The sequence below is a fragment of the Lepidochelys kempii genome, chromosome 11 (assembly GCF_965140285.1).
Source record: "Lepidochelys kempii isolate rLepKem1 chromosome 11, rLepKem1.hap1, whole genome shotgun sequence".
NCBI classification, from domain to species: Eukaryota; Metazoa; Chordata; order Testudines; family Cheloniidae; genus Lepidochelys; species Lepidochelys kempii.
In genome coordinates, this window is record NC_136390.1 from 41952676 (window position 1) to 41972835 (window position 20160).

Here is a 20160-nt window from a genome sequence, read left to right on the forward strand (position 1 = left end):
CACGTAACATATGGTTTTTATGCTTGCCGAGTTCTTACTCTTAGTCCCACTAATCTCTCAGATTTAGACTAAGGTTTTAACAGCTATTATGGAAAAGCGCTTTGAAAGTGTGGCCTGCAATCCTTTAAATAATCAATGCAAATGTCACCTCAGGAAAAAAAAAAAAAAAGAACTAAACCACAAGTTCATCAACACACATTTGTCAGAGAAAATAGCAGGGGATCAGAGCTATTATGAGATTAAGTATATGGCCCACTGAGTAGGGTTTTAGATGGGACAAAGAATATAAAAGTTCACTCAACAGTTTTCACATGTTTGTTTTATAATGCTGCTCTTCTATAATTTACTTAAGTAAATACCCCACCAGTAGTTTTCAGTGCTCATTATAAAAATCTTTTTTTCTTTCAGTTATCAAGTGAAAATAGTCTGGTAGCGAAGACTGATATTGGGACAGTGTTGACTTCCTAAGTATCTAATCCAAAAATAACACCAACTGGTTCACATTTCTGAAACCTCATGGGACATTTAACCCCAGAACAGCAGCATTTCTCAAACTGACATTTTAGGTAACGCAAATTATTGAACTATTCATATATCAAAAGTTACAATTTACCATTACTGGCCTTTTACTCAAAAGAATACCTAGAAATCCTGCTATTCACAGCTGTACTTCAAAGGGTGTACGTTTATTTTGTTTAAAAAGTAAACACTTAATATTCTGGCTTTTATATTAATTAGATAATGTACTATGTGACCAAGTGAAAGAAAAGCATGAACTATACAAACAAAAGGAAGTGAAATCTGTGTAAAAATAATGTCTACAATCAGATACAAATTTTGTTTGGTAAATAATGGTCATCATAACTCAAACTAAGAACTGTTGTGGAACAACAAGATAAGAAATAATTACTTTGGATAAAACATCAATTCAGAATAATAATAGTCCTACACTGTCATTTTAACAGCTTTTCTATTGAGTCCTTAGAGGGATTATTTGCATTCCTCAGGTATTCTATTGTACAATTCAGATGAATAAAGACTTACAAATCATTTTTCTACCGCCAGTGAGAGACTTTGATCCAGTGAATACACCATTGTACCTTAACTATAATTGGCAAAAATCCTGACAGTGTAGAGCATCACAAGCTTAATAACAAAGGGGAATATCTCAAAGTGTTGACAGATGATCTTCATAATGCAGAAGCAGAGCTGGTACATTTTAGCAATAAATGAGCACTGAGGTCTAAAGGTCTCTGAAGTGACTGACATCAGACCTGCCACAGCCTCACTAAAAGAATAAGGTACTGCATCACACTCTGTAGAGACAGTCAGGTTCTCTGTCTGTGTGTTTCACTTTTGTGACTTTCAATGTCACAGGAAATAAAAAAAAAACCCCAAAAAACCCAAAAAACAAAAAAAAAACCACCACTAAGGAATTTCCCTAACACTGAACAGAACAGACTACCAGAATAAAGAGTACCAGAAGCATAAAGCCTGGTGGAACTCTTTCAAACCGTATATTGGTGACTGATAACTTAATGAATGCAAGAATCAAAACGTTAAACTTGGTTTCCTATGCAAAGTACCAAAGTTGCCAAAAAAGAGCAAACTTCCTTTAAAAAACTGTTGTGGTAGTAACAATTAATGCCAACTCCTACATTTCTTTGCGTGCATTATTATTACTGGAACATGCTGGAAATGTCTATAAAAAGATGCGGAGATATTACACTTATTTGGAATTGTGCTAAGGTAAGCAAATCCTAGAGAATTTCTCCAACCGGTTAATGTTATACTTGACAGAAAGGAAGAACAATTTTCATCATAGTTTGTTTAGTTTACAGAAACACTATCAACTTAAAAATTGCAATTGTCTGAATTTTTAAAAAACTACTATAATAGCACCTGAAATAACTGTAAGCAAAAGGAACGAGAAGAAAAAACTTATTTCCTCCAACTGTGCTTACTTTGTGCATTTGCCAGCACTTAGACGGGGGGGGGGGGGGGGAGGGAGGAAGAGACGGATGGACGAACTAGACTAGACGCGATAAATCGACCCCCGCTGGATCGATCACGGCCCATCGATCCTGCAGATAATGTGGACAAGCCCTTAGTGGAAACTAATTATGCGTTTCCCCTGTACAGTCAGTCTGTTTCTCTGTGGCTGTGTGGATCTCTCAAGTAACTGTGAAGATAAATATATTTTAAAATAGGAAAATATAATGGTAAAACCACCACTGTTAGCAGGAAGATTCAGGGGTAGATGTAGTGCCTAAAACTAATTTTAAGTAATTTTTAAAAACGTATTTTCAAGTTGACAGTGTCCCTTTAAACACAGTAACTGAAAACTATGTTATTACTGAATATAGTATTTAACTATTCCATATATTTTTCACATGTGCCAAATGCTATATTATATACAAAATGAAGCTCTCAAAGGCATCATCTTTGCTGGAATGTGAAAGTGGCATATTTAAAAAACAAGTGAAAATTGTTTATACTGCTAGAAATAATGAGAGGAGTACGGAGGAGCTGAAACTGTGGAAAGACCTAGTATGTAGAACCTAGTGTAACTAAATACTTTCTGCTCTCCTTTGTACATTATAACCAGAGTAAGAGTGTATGTAACAATATCATGGGACAAAATCTTAATTAAAATATTTTTTCCTCAAAAAAATGGGAAAAAAGGAAATTTTTAGTACTACTTGTACATTGCACTTCTTTTAAGTGTGCCAAAAATTGGAAGCTAGGTTGCTCCTTTGCTTAACCAGAGCCTCAGATCCACAAATCAACTGACAGAAGATTTGAGGGCTTTTTTCTCCTCAGACAGCAACTCATCTTCACTAATTTGTTGATAACTTCCTAAGCAGGACCCAAACTCTGAACCACAGTCTCCAGCAAACAGACTGACAGACAGTTCAGCCAATCTGCCTTCAAGTTAAAAGTTCATGCCTGGTAATTGATCATGCCCCGGAACCAGAAAATAAGGCGAGTCTCATGGTTTTGAGATTGAGAAAGTTGAGGTGTGCCTTCATTTCTGGTCTGGACCCCACCCTCTGGGAATTTCTGGATAGGAGAATTTCACCAGTGACTGTCCATTGCGGCTCTTGAGAGGGCATGCTAGTCAATAATTTTCTGGTAGTTCTAGCTATCAGAGGGATTTGACTGTCTGCCATACTGAAAATACATGGACAATGAAACTAATCTGATTAGTGGTTCCACTGAGTCAAGAGGGCTCTTAGTAGAGGACAAGAAAGCGTCTTGGTCCATGACAGCAGTTCTGCAAAGATGCTCATGATTCCCGATATCTGAAATATGTGAGGGTTGATGGGGTCTGCATCTCCCTGAACTTCTCTGCGCTATGAACTTTTCCACTGTCTTCTGTGAAAAGAAGGCCGCCCTCATATTGGTGTCAAAGATAACGCTCAGATGAATATGGACTGAAATAAACTTTCTTGTCTTAGTTGATAAATGGTTAAAGAAAACAAAATAAGAAGAGCAGACATTTCTGAGAAGCTAAAGGATTTCTCTGCATTAGTCTTTAATACAGAGGATGTTGGGGAGATACCCACACTGAATCTGGTTTTTTGGTCATTAAGATGAGTTATTCAGATATTGCTAAAGACGCTGGAGCAAATACATAACTTAAAAAGCAACAACCCATCAGGCCCATATAGTATACATCCATGAGTTCTGAAGGAGCTTAAGTGGTGGTGCTTAGGGGGCTGAGCTGCTAAAAAAAAATATGCAATCTGTCATTAAAACCAGACAATGTTCCAGATGATTGGAGATCTTTACTGTATATTTTTAAAAAAGCTCTAGGAATGATCTGGGGAATCAGAAATGTTTAAACCTTACACACCTGTACCTAGAAAACTGGCAACATAATAAAACACCTTCGTGATCATTATAGGACAGGTCTAACCAGTATGGTTTCTGCAAAGAAAAACTCTCTCACTAATCTTAGATTTCTTTGAACATGTCAATAAAGTAGTGGTCCCATACAAGAAGCTAACAAAGCTACATAGTCATGGGGTGAGAAGCAAAGTATTGTATTGTCATGCATCAAAAACTCGCTTAGAGACAGAAAGAAAAGCAGGATTAAATGGTCAATTTTCATCATACCAAAGGTATGATCATAATTGTCCCTTCTGACCTAAATATCTAAATATCTATGAATCATACCAAAGGTTAACAGTGCGGTGGCCTCAAGGTTCTGGTCTTGGTTCAATGTAACTTAATATATTTTATATAATATACATTATTTGGAAAGGTGGTTGGTCAGTAGAGGTAGCAAAATTTGCAGAGGCCACAAAATTATTTAGATTAGTCAGGACCAGACAGGACCATGAGGAAGTTCAGAAAAGCCTAAATACGCTAGGTGAATGGGCAATGTGATGGACACATGAAATTCAAAGTCAATAAATGCAAAGAAATGCATAGTGGAGGAAAATAATTAAACTACGCATACACCTTATGGGGTTCTAAATTAACCCCATAAACTCAAGAAAAGGACTCAGGTGTCAGTGTAGACAACTCAATGAAGACTCCTGCTCAATGTGTAGCTGCAATAAAAAAAAACAAAGAGTTAGGATGGATAAGAAATGGGATGGTGAATAATACAGAGAATACTATGCCTTTTTATAAATCAATCAATCATGCAGCCTTGAGTGGAATGCTATGGGAAGTACTGCTCATCTCAAAAAGGATACTGCAGAACTAGAGGGAGTTCAGAGCAAGGTGATGGGAATGATGCATGGCATGGAGAAATCTCATTCTGACATTGGAAGTCTGGGATTCTTTACATTAGAAAGGAAATTAATAAGAAAGGACATGAAAAAAGTTTATAAAATAATGAATGGTCTAGAGAAGATAGATTGGGAACTTCTGTTCTGCCTGTCTCATAAAACAAGAACAAGTAGCCATTTGATGAAATCAGAAGATGGGGAATCCAAAACCGATAAAAGGAAATACTTTTCCACAAAACATAAAATATGGGACACTTTACAAGATTCTAAAGGGGACTGGACACTCATATGCATAGCAAGAAGATCCAGAATTGTTATATTAATCATAAAACTGTTGTGGAAGAGACATCAAACCTCATGCTTCCAGGTTTAAGATAATCTCCAACTATTAGAGATCAGGATGATATCTAATGTGGTGAATACATTACCCCACATCTACTACCTTCCTCTTAATCTGTTGGCCACTGTTGGAGACAGGACACTGGACTAAATGGACCTCAGGTATGATCCAGAATGAGAATTCTTGTGTTCCTATAAGCCTAGAAAGGAGAAAATTGCTCACAAGGCTGACTGGCAATTGGGGGCTTTTATGAGCCAGTCATCTGGGTAAATGAAAATTTGAAATTTTGGTGACTGACAGCTGCAGATACCAAAACCAGGATCTTTGAAGAAAGTTCAAGTGTTGATGCTAGGTCAAAGTGAAGTACTAAAAATGTTGAGGATCAATGGAAAATGGTAAGAAACTGATGAGATGGAGCGGTGGGCACATGAGAGTTCGCATTCTGAAAAATCAACAAACTGAGGAAGTCTCCAGACTAAAGAGCAGCTACACAATGAATGGAATACTTATTATTTTGAAGTGCTTATAGTTAATGGAAGAATTGAGTAACTTGAAATCTAAGAACTACCGTATTCATGCTGACCATTTGGGAGCTGCAAATGACAAGGAGTAAATTCTAAAAAAATCACTGATTCTCTGGAACTGGTTTGCTTGGATCTCTACCACGTGCTCCAGGGTCTGGCCCTGACTTCCCTTTTTCCTTATGGGATGAGATGGGTTAGGACATAAATCCACTTTAAGGTGAAGTAGACCTTTGTGCTGTCTGTCAGGCAGTGATAAAAGGAAGTGGAGCACAGAGCCAGCCTATGACCATTATCCAGGCAGCTTCATTCCCATCCCATCTCAGACAGGGGAGGAAAAAAAGAGACCAGTCACAGTTGCTGGAAGTATACTTCTCTCAGTGGGGAACATGTTAGCCTACATACAAAGTCCTGATTATCCCAAATAAATGGGAAGGAGAAAAGAGAGAGATCCTGTTCTGTGCTGGCCTCTTGGAAGGCCAGCTTTTAAAATCACACAAAAAGTGAACTGGATACGAGTAGATGTTTAAACAGACTTTTTTTTATCAGAAACAAAACATTTAGAAAAAATCATTTTCAAAAATGTCCCAATGTGGGGCACTCTGCAACCTGGAACAGTTTCAAAAAGTTATTGTTTTGATCTTGTCTTACTTTACATCTAACTGACTATTCAGGCCTTCCGTAATGGTCCTACCACTTTCTGAATCCTAAATCAGTTTTATTCAAGACAGTGCTTCTTTGTTAATGAATGACAAGGGGCATTATCTAAGAAGGGCTACCCTTTTCTTTTCTACTGCCCCATCTCTTTTGTTTTCCCTTCCACTTGTCTCTTTTTCCCTAGATATTTTGTATCGTCTCTTCCTTCCTCTATCTAATGTTCTCTCTCTCTGTTATTTTCCTCTCAATCCACCCATTGCTACTCTTCCTCTCTTCTTTTGCCCCTTCCTTAGCACTTCTAAAATTAGACCTTATAATTACTGTCAGCATATTACAACAGGAAAGGCAATAAAAAATGCAATGTTGTCTAGTGGGTAGGACAATGGACTGGGAGTAAGGAGACCTGGGCAGTCCCAGCTCTGGCACTGCCCTGATATGTCATCTTGATTAAACTGTTTCACCTATTGGTGTCACTGCTTCTCCACTTTCCCTTTGTCTATCTTGCCCATTTAAACTGTAAGTTCTTCAGGGCATTGATTGTCTCTTGCTCTGTATTTGCATAGTTCTTAGCCCAATGGAGATCAATCTTGGTAGGGACTTCTACATTCTATGAGAATACAAAGAAAGAAGAAACACCATCAGCTTCTCATGTCACATGACACTAGGCAGTAATATCTGTGTCTAGCTTAATAATGAATCCCTGACAGGAGAGCGTAACTGTCATTCATAAAAGGTTGTTACAAGGAGGAGGGAGAAGAAAATGTTCCTAACCTCTGAGGATAGGACAAGAAGCAATGGGCTTAAGTTGCAGCAAGGGCGGTTTAGGTTGGACATTAGGAAAAACTTCCTGTCAGAGTGGTTAAGCTCTGGAATAAATTGCCGTGGGAGGTTGTGGAATCTCCATCATCGGGGATTTTTAAGAGCTGATTGGACAAACACCTGCCAGGGATAATACTAAGTCCTGCCTTGAGTGCAGGGGACTAGAGTAGATGACCTCTCGAGATCCCTTTCCGTTCTGTGATTTTAGAGTTGTTTATAATAACAACTATATGTTTTATAGGCATCTGATTAGGATTGACACAAATATGCAACCTCACAGAATTAGATCTCTTCCAAATCAGAAGAAAAATATTGGGGCACATGAAAATTAAATTACGATTTCAACTAGAAAGTCAGATGGAAGGACCATACACTGCCAAAACAGAAGAACTTTACTGTTACGACATCCAAGATGATAGAAGATTTTTAGTGGTATATGGCTTTCTGCTTCTGTGGTATGGTCATTTACCTGGGGAAATTTTAGGGAGGGCATACTGATTACTTGTATGATAAAAGTACCATGTAAACCCTAAAATATATGGAGACCTTACTAAAGATCCAACCCTTCCAAGTTTCTACTAACTGCAAATTTATATTGGGAATATTTGTTTTATATTTCACACTAACCAATGGTATAGATTTGACTTATCAAGCAACATTAAACTTGCTTAGCTGTTGCAGTAGGTAAGAAGTCTGAAAGAAATGCTATAAGACTGCAGGAGGCTAACTGAAAAATTGAAGACAGAAACAATGATTGATGGACATGACACTTTTCTAACTTAAAATACTGAAGACTGTAAAACAAAGAAATCAAACTGATGACCTGAAAAACAAGCTTAGACCAAGAAACATCAGGATTGTAGGGTTACATAAAAACATGGAGACTGAAGAATCCAGGATGTTTTTTTCCCCACAGTGGATTGTGAAGCTGCTGATAATGAAGGATTTTGAATTTGCTCTACAATGTCTCTCTCTCTAACCCCTCAAAGGTCCATGAAGGTAACAACATGGTTTGTGACCAGTACCAAATTTAAAGGATCCAGAATAAACATGTTAAATTTAGCTTAAAAGAGGCCTGATTTCGATCTGATTTTTAGGAGTTCACAAATCTCTTTGTAAGCAGACTATAGTTCCGTTTACAGCAAAAATATCGGTTACTCAAACAATAATGAAAACTGCAGTCTTTTCATTGCAGGTCAAATACATGCTGCCAGGCAGAAGGCCAGCAGTCTCATGCATCCTCTTTTGGATGCCTCTGCAATTCTGAACATAAAACTTTACCTATAGTAAGAAAATTCCACATTGCTGTCAACAGGTATTAGCAACAGGCACAACTGAACTATTGCTGAACACAGTTTAACTGCAAGTGTAATCCAGAGCAAATCACATTCAACACGTTTCAGAAATCATGGCTGAAATCAGATTGGAGCAGACATGTTGAGGATGGGAAAATATTTTACTGTACATTTATTTTTATTTGCTATCAGTTGGTATAGGTTTAAATAGATGAATTTTGCAGGAGTTCAAAAAAGATGATTTAATATTATACTTCATTCTGTTAAGGACAGACATTTTCTGAAAATAATCTGACAAAAACATAGGCATAAACGATGATACATTAATAAAAAATGTATTTAATTTAAATTAATACAATACAAAAGGCATGATCTTTGAGGTATACTCAATAGGCCAGGAGTATGGATCCATATTCAATGATCAGAAATACATCATGGTATGACAGTTTTTAAAAAAATATTTTTAGACAGTCTTTGGACATAGGCTTCTCTAGTGCTATTCTGAAAATTTTGCTCCTTAAGATTCTGGTAAAAAGAAGGCCTTAAATAAAAAAAAGTCAGATTATTTATAAAATCAGTTACTGAAAAATGTCTCAAACTAAACAATCATAACAAGGAACTGAAGATACATATACAGAGAGAATATTTGAGAAGAATATTTAATTTCTTCACTGTGGAAATATTATATGAAATACTTTGTTGTATGCAGTATTGTTGTAGCCGTATCAGTCCCAGGATATTAGAGAAACAGGGTGGGTGAGATAATATCTTTTACTGGACTAACTTGTGTTGGTAAGAGAGAGAAGCTTTCGAGCTTCATCAGAGCTCTTCTTTGGGAGGAGGAGGAGAGCTCTGAGTAAGCTCGAAACCTTCTCTCTCTTACCAACACAAGTTGGTCCAATAAAAGATACTATCTCACGGTCTTGTCTCTCCAGCATGAAATACATGACATAGAACATCACCTTATGTTCACACCATCAGATCCAATTCCCTCCACCCCGCGCCTACTACCCACATACAAACCAACCTAGAAATAATGCCATGTTGCCTAATACAATATCTGGTCTACATAAAACTCCCATGTAATGAAATAAATATATACTGACAACAGTAGAAACAAGATACTAGACTTGAAGAGCAATTGGGTATATATTGCTAATTAAAAACCTGCAATGAGTAACACAAATTCAGACTCTAATATGTGTTGTGTTTCGTCTTAGAGTGGCAGATTAATTTAAGAATGGCCATACGGGGTCAGACAAATGGTTCATCTAGCCCAGTATCCCGTCTTCTGACAGTGGCCAATGTTAGATGCTTCAAAAGGAAAGAACAGAACAAGCCAGTTATCGAGTGATCCATCCCCTATTGTCCACTCCCAGCATCTTGCAGTCAGAGACTTAGGGATACAGAGAACATGGGACAGCATCCCTGACCATGATGGCTAATAGCTACTGATGAACCTATCCTCCGTGAACGTACCTAATTCTTTTTTTTAAACAGAGTTATACTTTTGGCCTTCACAACATCTCCTGGCAACAAGTAACACAAGTTGACTGGGGGTTTTGTGAAGAAGTACTTCCTTTTGTTTGTTTTAAACCTGTTGCCTATTAATTATATTGAGTGATCCCCCGGTTCTTGTGTTATGTGAAGGGAGTAAATAACACTTCCTTATTCACTTTCTTCACACCACTCATGATTTTATGGACCTCTATCATCATATCTCCCCTTAGTTGTCTCTCTTCCAATTTGAACAGTCCCAGTCTCTTTAATCTCTCATTATATGGAAGCTGTTCACTACCCTTAACCATTTGTTGCCCTTCTCTGTTGCCCCTCTTTTCCATTTCTAATATATCTTTGTTGAGATGGGGAGACCAGAACTTCATGTAGTATTAAAGGTGTGGATATACCATGGATTTATATAGCGGCATTATACTATTTACTGTTTTATTATCTATCCCTTTCCTAATGGTTCCTAACTGTTAACTTATTTGACTGTTGCTGCACAATGAGCAAATGTTTTCAGAGAACTATCTACCAATGACTCCAAGTTCTCTTTCTTGAATGGTAACAGCTAATGTAGACCCCATCATTTTGTATTTATAGTTGGGATTATGTTTTCCAATATGCATTACTCTGCATTTATCAGCATTGAACTTCATCTGCCATTTTGTTGCCCAATCACTCAGTTTTGTGAAATCCAAACAAATGGGCCAGATTTTCCATACTGGCCTGGAGTAGAGAATCTATCCTGCTTGCATAGAATAGGGGTAGATGCTCTTGCAACAGCCCCTCCCTGGCCGTATTATCTTAAGTGTGGAGTTCCTCATTACCATGGAACACTGCATAAATCTTCCCCACGGCCACTGATGCCAGTACTGCCAACTTTAACTAATTAATCTTAACTAATTAAAGATTATGAAACAGACCCTCTAAAATCTTAAGATTGGATTGAAAATCATGATATTTTTAAAAATAATAAAATTTGGAATTTTTTATATATACCTTCTGGTATTTAAGCTTTTACTTTTCATCTAAATCACATTTTCAAGTTTTTGGCCAAAGAAAGGTAGAAGAAAAGAAAGCTGAATAAGTCACATTATCCCAGAAGCTGGGGTTTTAAGAAAAATATCAAATATCATGAGACTTATAATAAAATCATAGGAGTTGGCAACGCTAAGTGAGTTTTTCTGCAGGAGGAAGTAATCTGGTTCTTAGACAGAAAAACCCTACTTAGTTTAAAAAAAATAAAAGGAACCCTGAAAGTTTCATGTTAAATACTTGATCTCTGAATAACTGATACATGAACCTATGTGTACCAAAACTAGCTATATGCTTAAAATCGAGGCAACAATAACTCACTACACTTTACCAAAATACTGTATAACTTTATGAAATGTAGCAACACGTATTGTTATGAGAGCTTCATAGAGTTTAAGTAAAATGAATTAGGGATGTATATAGCCTGAATAGTTAGCCACATCTCTGAGTTTCCTTGTTTTTGTAGTGTAAATAAGACTCTTATTAGTATAGTAACTTGTGACTTTTATAATTAAAAGGTATTAACATTTATGCAAGTCAGTAGAAAATAGTCCAACCCACACATAATGTAATACACATTTAAATACTTTATAAGTGTGTATTATACCTTCTGTAATACTAGACATATGTTTTATATCAGTGGTTCTCAAACTTTTTATTTTTCCACGGACCACTTGAAAATTGCTGAGGGTCTTGGCGGATCACTTAATGATCTTTCCAAATGTTGTTTGTACCTTTAGCCTGCGTGTCTCCACTAATTAGATGGGTGGTCCCTCATTCTCTTGTGTGCAGCTGCCCAGACGTGCATCTTAGAGGGAATTATCTGCGGACCACCTGACTAGAGCTCAGGTCCGCGGAGCTCAGGTCCGCGGACCACAGTTTGAGAACTGCTGAAATATATGAAATAGACTTCATTAGTTTGCAAAGGAGACATGAAAATTTTTCAGTCTAGTCACAAAAATCTACTTGTCCACCTTTAGCAGGATAAAGATAAAAAAATATTAACAATATTTTAGTTAACTATTTAAAAAAATATTTGTCCCAGGGGAATGGTGAGTAGGATTTTTGCAGGAGTGTGATATAGAAAGGCATTTAGACTATTATTTGAAAGTACATTGTGCACTTCAGGGATAGTAATGCTTCTGCTAAATTTTAAAGAACTTTTTATGGCTAAAAAAACCGTGATGACATAGCCTTTATTACTGTCAAAAGTCAGTACCCCTAAATCTGTGTATGGATGCATACATGTACATAATATTTTAAAATCCATTTTATAAATACAAAACTAAAGCTTGGCTTACCATAAAACCATATATTTTTATCTAAAATTGAAACTCTTATTGATGGCTGTATTATTAAACATTCTCCTTAACATTATATTAGTGGCAAAGAATATTCGATTAAAAACAAATGCCATCTTTAGGCTGAGTTTCTTTTGATGTCTGTTTTACCATTTAATTTAAGATGCAGCCAAATATAAAAACACATGAATCTACAATCATTCTAAAATGTAAGATCCTTCAATAAGCTGCATGACATGGCCCCTGAAACCTTTTTTTTTTTTTTATAGAAAATCAAGGATGTAAGCCTGAAAAAAATAATTCACATTCAACATCTCTCCTAACAAAGGAAAGGCTCCACATGTGGAGGCATACATGACAGTTGTCAACATAACTGAAAATGTTCATGAATAAAAAAACCCGTCTGTACAAAGAGCTAATTATAATATTGCTATCAATTGCTAGCTTGCACTTACAAATCTTCCATATCATATAAATGCATTGTTTTTGACATTTCTCCGTAGATAAACATCACATCATTTCATTTTCTAAAAGCAGCTCAAATCCAACTATGATACGATATAGTTAACGGATATCAATTATTTTAAAGTTCCAGTGGAACAGAAAGAGCCTACTACATGACACAAAGTTAAGAGAACATTATTTAGGTTGCCAAGTTAAGTACTCAAAAGTTGGGAAGTGCCAAATTTATAGCTGCCTCTGCAAACTTAATTCTCCCCTTTTGCACATCCATCCTGTGCACTGAATATGGCAGCGGTCTTGTTGAAAAAAACTGTACTTGATTATGAAATCAAAAGGTTATCAGAATGCATACTCACATGGTGGCAGCAAAGTTAGTTGTGCACGGTTTAACGTGCTTCCAGATGTTTGGCTACCATTAAAAATACTGCCAATTTGTTATACTATACTGCACGAGAAACATATGAATTTCAAAGGCTCACAATAGCCAAATCAAAACCTATTTTTAACAGAACGCTCAAAGGCACTTCTCAGAGAAGACTATTTCCCTGCCAAATTTAAACTTTTGCACCCCCCTCCCGGATTTTAGCTTGGGAGCTGTTAAAAAAAAAGATTTCAATACTATTTTGTAATTAATGAGAAAAGTATTATTATTTTTACTCTTACCACTCAAAAACAGCAAAATGCTTGTTCTGCTCAAATTTTAAAAAAATGTCATCCTTGATCAGAGACCCAGATTCGGAAAATGTCAGCCCAATAGGCTAAAACTTTAGAAAGATATATGTAGCTAAAAAAAGAGATTATAATGGGAACAAAGCAACAGTTCTAATATACATGAGGGAGAGGAGACCAAATTGTTTGTGGCAGAATAGGTGTTTTATTGGTATATCTCATATCTATATGAGATATGAAATTATTTACTGTAGTACATGGGGGTTATGTTTACAGATGTGAAGTTTATGAAATAACATTGGAGTGGGACAGGGCTATATTTGTTTACTGGTGGTTTGTTAGAAGATAAATCAGTCATTGATGCTTTACGCTGTTTATAGAAAGATTTCTATGTATTAAAAAATACTAACATGATAAAGTGTGTACAGCTGCTTATTGATGTTTCTCCTGCCTCTCTGAATTTCGACCATTTAAACAGGAGATATGGTCAGTTGGTCTGAGTACAGGACTGGGGGCCACAAATCTTGTCTCTCCCACTGAGTTTTTTCCTCTGTGATCCTGTATAATTGTAAGCCTTTCTGGAACAAATTCCCCACCACTAATGCCAGAGCAGCTCCAAGGGCAGTAATACCAGAGTAACCAAGGCTCCTGCAGCTGTTTAAACCTGCTCAGAACAGGGTCACTCAATGCAGTGTTAGAAGTGGTGCCATGGAGCCTGGTATATGGTAATGCTTCCACGGTTGCTACCACTGGTGGAGTTGCATCAGTGTTAAACAGCAGCATGAAAGATTCTAGCATAGACACAGCCTGTGGGTTGGGAAAGTCATTTACTTTTTCTGCTTTGGTATCCGACTGTATAGATAGAGCATTTATGTAGCACTTTTCATCTTTAAACACATTAAATATTAAAAAGCAGGTTTGCAAAGTATACAAATGCACTATTTGTGTCAGATAACTACATATAAACGTCCTAATTAATGAGAATGAATTAAATTACTTATGCTCTCATTTGATGTATGGGAATCTGGATGAAAAACATATTTCTCTGACATCTTTACAAGACCCTAGAACAAAAAAAAAAAATTAAATGGGTGTGTGACCTCTTCTGCTAAAGACTGCTTTGTTAGCAACAGAGCAGAGCAAGAATGGAAGTCGATGTATGACAATATATTCATAAGGGAAATACAAATTTTATACTGGTTACGGACTCTACTGAACTGAGATAGCCTTTGGCAGGGCCAGAGAATCCTCCTTACCAAGAGAACATAGTTTGATTAGTCCTGACAAGGACTGTTCACCACCTGTCACACTATAATGGTGGTTCAAATTTGATTTCATCAGTCATTCAAAACAAGAGTGAATTTACATTAACAGCATGATAGCAGCAATTACAGATTATCTATAACCCACACTGTGGTGGAATTTTGTTAACTACCATGGTTACCAGAAACTCCCCCAGAAACTCCCCTCTGTCCCCTCTCTACAGCCATAGAACTTCCCCACATTAGCCTCTAGCATTAGCTCAGTGCCCTCCCCTGCCTTCCTTTGGTCCTTCCTCCCCTCTTCAGTATATTGCACCTATGGCCTCATCCAACACAGCTTGCCTTTCAAGCCTACCCAGAAGTAGCCTTACTCCCCAGCTCTATCCACATGTTTTGATAATTTGAACTGTGGACAATTGGGGGATGGGTGGTGGGAAAGGGGAACATGGGTGAGAACAGAATTACGAGGAAGTGGCACAGGGCTTATCCGTATGGCTACAGAGGGAACAAAGAGCTTATAAGGGCTATGGTGGTGAATGCCCAGGCAGCAGTATACAGAGGCCATGAAGCTTTGCTGTCTCAGCATTGAGACACTCAGCTCAGCTTCCCCTCCAGCCCAGACATCCTGAACAGCCTTATATTCCCCACACCCAATCCCCTCTTCCTGTCCACACAAGCCTCTTAAAGGCTCTGTTGGATCCCCATCTCTTTGCTTACTTCCCATGCTTCCACAAACAGTTGTTCACCCCCCCCCCACAGCCACAGCATACACAGCTGTATACTGCTTGTCCTGTGTTTGTGGTGGCCATAGAGGATGACCATCTGTGTGTTGGTACATGTGGGACAGCAGTACTCAAGTTTATATTTTAAAAGTTTTCTTCACAACAATGGTTAAAAAGATAGTAATTAAAAGCTTGGGCATTCACACAAAAGTTGTATTAATTTCAAGTTAGAATCTAAGTTAGTTAAATTGGTGCTTCAGACAACAGAATGTAGCTCTGGATTGTATAAAGTTCTCAATCTTATCCCGGGGACAAAGATGGTATTAAAATGCCTCATGTAAAGAACAGCAGACTACTGAAAGTTGTGAGGAAAGCACAAGAAAGTTATGCTTAAGGGAGGGCAATACAAGCATTCTCTAAGTTGAAAGAATACTTTCTGTGGGATGTGAGAAAGTATGTGGAATTTGATTTTTGCGTATTTATAAATACTGACAATCTATATTCAGACTGTTGATTGATACATACAACTTGCAGGAACGGTAAATTGTTTGAAATAAAAGATAGAAAAAGACCCACTTCACAATCATTACAATACACAGCCTGAAATGCAATGAGAGAAAAAAATGGTTACTAACGTCTCGAAGAACAACAGTTATGAAAAGTATTGCACCTATCTATTCTACTCTTGGTGTAAGTGTGTCCCATGCATAGTTGCCAGAAATGTTTCCTTCAGTAGTGCCGGTTGGGGCTGCTCGAGCCTGCTCCGCTGCTGCGTGCTGCTGGCACCAATATAAAAGGGCACTGTTGACCCCAAGCCCCCTCACTTCCTTCTTTCCAGAAACTCCAATGTAGAGGGGTAGGAGGGCAGGTTGTGGAATGCAAATGTGCAACACATCTTGAAGAACAACAGTTATGAAAGGTTAGTAACTTTTTTCTTTGAGTGACTGCACATATCCATTCCACTCTAGATGACTCCCAAACAGTTAGACGGAGGAATCAGAGTTCATGTACAAACAGACTGTAGTACGACTCAATCAAATTTGGCATCATCTCTTGAGTATTGGTGTAGTGGGAGGAGAAAGTGTGCACAGATGACCAGGCTGCTGCTTCACAGATGTTCAGCGTAAGGATCTGCGCTAGGAATGTCACTGAGGATGCTTGCAATTTTGTGGAGTGAACAGTCAGCTTATCTGGTAATGAAATGCCTGCCATATCATAACAAGTAAGAATACAAGAAATAGTCAAAGATGAAATTCTCTTTGATATTAGAACAACTTTCATTCTATCTGCTATAGCCACAACAGTTGGGTGGAACAACAGATTTAGTCCTATCTATATAGACTGCCAGTGTTTGTCAGATGACCAACTGCATTGCTCATCCCTATTTGCATTTGGTTTGGGGTGAAATACACACACGTAAGTAAACTGATTTGTGTGAAAATATGAAATTACCTAAAAGAGAAAGCTCAGATAAGAGCACACATACACTATCTTTAATGAAGACTGTGTACAGCGGATTGAATGTGAGGATGTGCAGCTCGGAGACCCTTTTGGCAGAAGTGATAGCAATTAGGAAAACCACCTTCCACGAAATGTGTAGAAGGGAGCATGTTGCTAAAGGCTCAAATGGGGATCCTGTGAGCTTAGACAAAACCCAGTTAAAGTCCCAAGGGTGAACAGGCTCCCTTAACTGAGTGTACAATTTTTCCAGGACTTTAAGGAATCTAATTGTCATGTCACTAGAAAAACAAAACAAAACAAAAAAACAGGTACCCATTCAAGGGTGGAATGCAGATATTGTTGCCAGGTGAACCTGAATAGAGGGAATTGCTAAGCCTTGCTGTTTCAGGTGCAGTACAGATAGTTGAGTATTTGTTGGACAGACGAATGCATTGGCAAGACTAAGATTTGACCATCCCAGGCATAGAACTGCTTCCATTTTGACAGGTAGAAAACTCTGGTAGAGTGCTTTCTGCTTCTTAATAACACCTGGGGAACTTACCCCTGGCAAGCCTACTCTCTGGGATTTAACCATGGAGCTCCCAGGCTCTCAAATGAAGGAATTGCAGAATTGGGTGGAGCTGGGTGGTCCTGAGAGATCAAATCCAGGTGTAATGGGAATGAGATTGGAGTTGCATCTCTGAGGTTCAGTAGAGCGGAGAACCACTGTTGGTGGGACCACACTGGGGTTATTAGTATTACCCAGGAGTGATCCCGCTTGATCTTTAGCAGCACTCTGTGTAGGAGTGAGACTGGAGAAAAAGCTTAATATTTACTGTCCAGGGTTGTAGGAAGGTATCTGTGATGGAGCCTGGACTGTGGTCTTGCGAGGAGCAGAAGTGGTGACATTTTCTGTTGTACTCGTTTGAAAATAGGTTTATTTAGGGAGTGCCCCACTGTTGGAAAATGCATCTGGCTCCATCCAGGAGAAGAGACCACTTGTGTTGGCTGGAAAAAAAGCCTGCTTGTTCTGCTAGCTCATTCTGCACTCCTGGAAGGTAAGAGGCCTTGGGGTTAACTGAATGCAAAATTATGCAAAATTCCCACAGATGAATTGCTTCCTGACACAGGAAGGATGAGCAAGCTCCTCCTTACCTCTTGAGGTAAAACATTGCTGTGATGTGGTCTCAAACCGGTTTCTCTCCCAGATGTGAGACTGGAAAGCTTGACAGACAAGCTGAATCACCCTGAGCTCTCTGATGTGATATTAAGAGCAAGCCCCGCTGAGGACCAAAGACTGAGTTTGAAGGGGTCCCAGGTGAGCTCCCCACCCCAGAGCCAACATGTCTGAGACCAGAGTAACTGATGGCTGAGGGTGAAGGAAGGGAACGCCTGCACAAAATACTGAGAGAATTCAACCACCAATTCAGCAAAATTAGCAACCATGAACGTACTGAGAGCACAGTATCCCGACAAAGACTGCTTGGTGAATACACTGAGGCCAGCCACATCTGTAGGGATCTGAGGTACATCCTTGTGTGCTGTACTACATATGTGCATTGGGCCATGTGTCCTAGGAGCCTCATACAGCTTCAGGCTGTTGTGATTGGATGATGGAGGTCTGTCAAAAGAGATCAAATAGTCTGAAATCTTGACTCTGGGTATAATGCTCTTGCCTGGGTAGAGTCCAACACTGCCCCTATAATCTATCTTCTGTACCAGGCAAAAGATAAACTCGTCTGCACTGATCAGTAGGCCTAATGCCCTGAAGGCAGACTGAATGAGTTGAACGCTGTATATAACCAGAGCTTTGGACCGGGAATTGATTACCCAGTCGTCCAGGTAAAGGGTAGACCTATACTCCTAGTGTCCTGAAGAATGCTGCTACCACAGCCATACATTCTGTGAACAACCAAGGAGCTGCAGACGGGCTGAATGGAAGCACTGTGAACAGGTAAATGCAAGTGCTTCGCAATGAATGTGAGGAACTTTCTGTGCCCTTGGTATATCAATATATGAAAGTAAGTGTCCCTTAAATTGAAGGCGGCGTACCAGTCTCCAGGGAGAGAATAATGGATGCCAGGGTGACCATGCAACACTTTATCTTTTCGAGATAACTACTGAGCTGACACACATCTAAAATAGGTCTGAGACCTCTCTTGATTTTTGGGATTAGGAAATAATGGGAGTATAAACACTTCCTTCTTAAATTCTGCAGAACCTCCTCTATGGCTCCCACCTGAAGGAGAGATTGAACCTCCTGGACCAGAAGTTTTGTGTGAGGGGGTCCCTGAAGAAGGATGGGGAGAAGAAATAAATTGGAAATAAACTGAAATAAACTGTATTGCACTTCTATAGTGCTCATCTCGCAATGCTCCATGGTGATACAGGACTAAGCACTGCAGAAATGTGAAAGGCGGTTTGCAAACAAAGGAAAAATGGGGTCTGGCATCCTGGGAACTGGTATGGTGTCCCTGAGCATCTAATCAAAACACCTGCTTCAAACCCCCTGGATATCTAGGTGGGGCTGGAATTTATGTAGAGGCAGAAGGATGAGATGGTCAATATCTAAAACCTCTACCCCTCTTTCTCTGCAGGTCCTGTCGGATGGCTGGAGCAGATTACCAAAGGGGTTGCTGAGGCTGGAAATGCTGCTTGGAAAGGCAGGGGTGTACAACCCAGAGAGACTTTAGGGTTGCCCTTGAGTCTTAACTAGGGCTGTCAAGCGATTAAAAAAATTAATCATGATTAATCGCACTATTAAACAATAATAGAATACCATTTATTTAAATATTTTGGATGTTTTGTACATTTTCAAATATACTGATTTCAATACAACACAGAATACAAAGTGTATAGTGCTCACTTTTGTTTTTTTACAGTGGAAATACTTGTAATCAAAAATAAAAATAAAGAAATAGTATTTTTCAATTCACCTAAAACAAGTACAGTAGTGCAATCTCTTTATCATGAAAGTTGAACTTACAAACGTAGAATTATGTACAGAAAATAACTGCATTAAAAAATAAAACAATGTAAAACTTTAGAGCCTGCAAGTCCACTCAGTCTTACTTCTTGTTCAGCCAGTCACTCAGACAAACAAGTTTGTTTACATTTGCAGGAGATAATGCTGCCATCTTCTTGTTTACAACGTCACCTGAAAATGAGAACAGGAGTGCTCATGGAACTGTGGTAACCAATGTCGCAAGATATTTACGTGCCAGATGCGCTGAAGATTCATATGTCCCTTCATGCTTCAACCACCATTCCAGCGGACATACGTCCATGCTGATGACGGGTTCTGACTGATAACAATCCAAAGCCGTGCAGACCGATGCATAGTCATTTTCATTATCTGAGACAGATGCCACCAGCAGAAGGTTTATTTT

The 20160-nt window shown here is 38.5% G+C and overlaps 1 protein-coding gene and 1 long non-coding RNA gene across 6 annotated transcripts in view; both read right to left on the reverse strand.

Annotated features, from left to right (window-relative positions):
* The window catches only part of OLA1 (Obg like ATPase 1), a 201595-nt gene that overhangs the window by 9136 nt on the left and 172299 nt on the right, over positions 1 to 20160 (reverse strand). The window lies entirely within an intron of this gene.
* Positions 6553 to 11636, reverse strand: LOC144929120 (uncharacterized). The gene is made up of 2 exons (XR_013634411.1): positions 11523 to 11636; positions 6553 to 6870 (listed from the first exon to the last, which is right to left on the reverse strand). It is a non-coding gene; the product is annotated as an uncharacterized LOC144929120 (long non-coding RNA).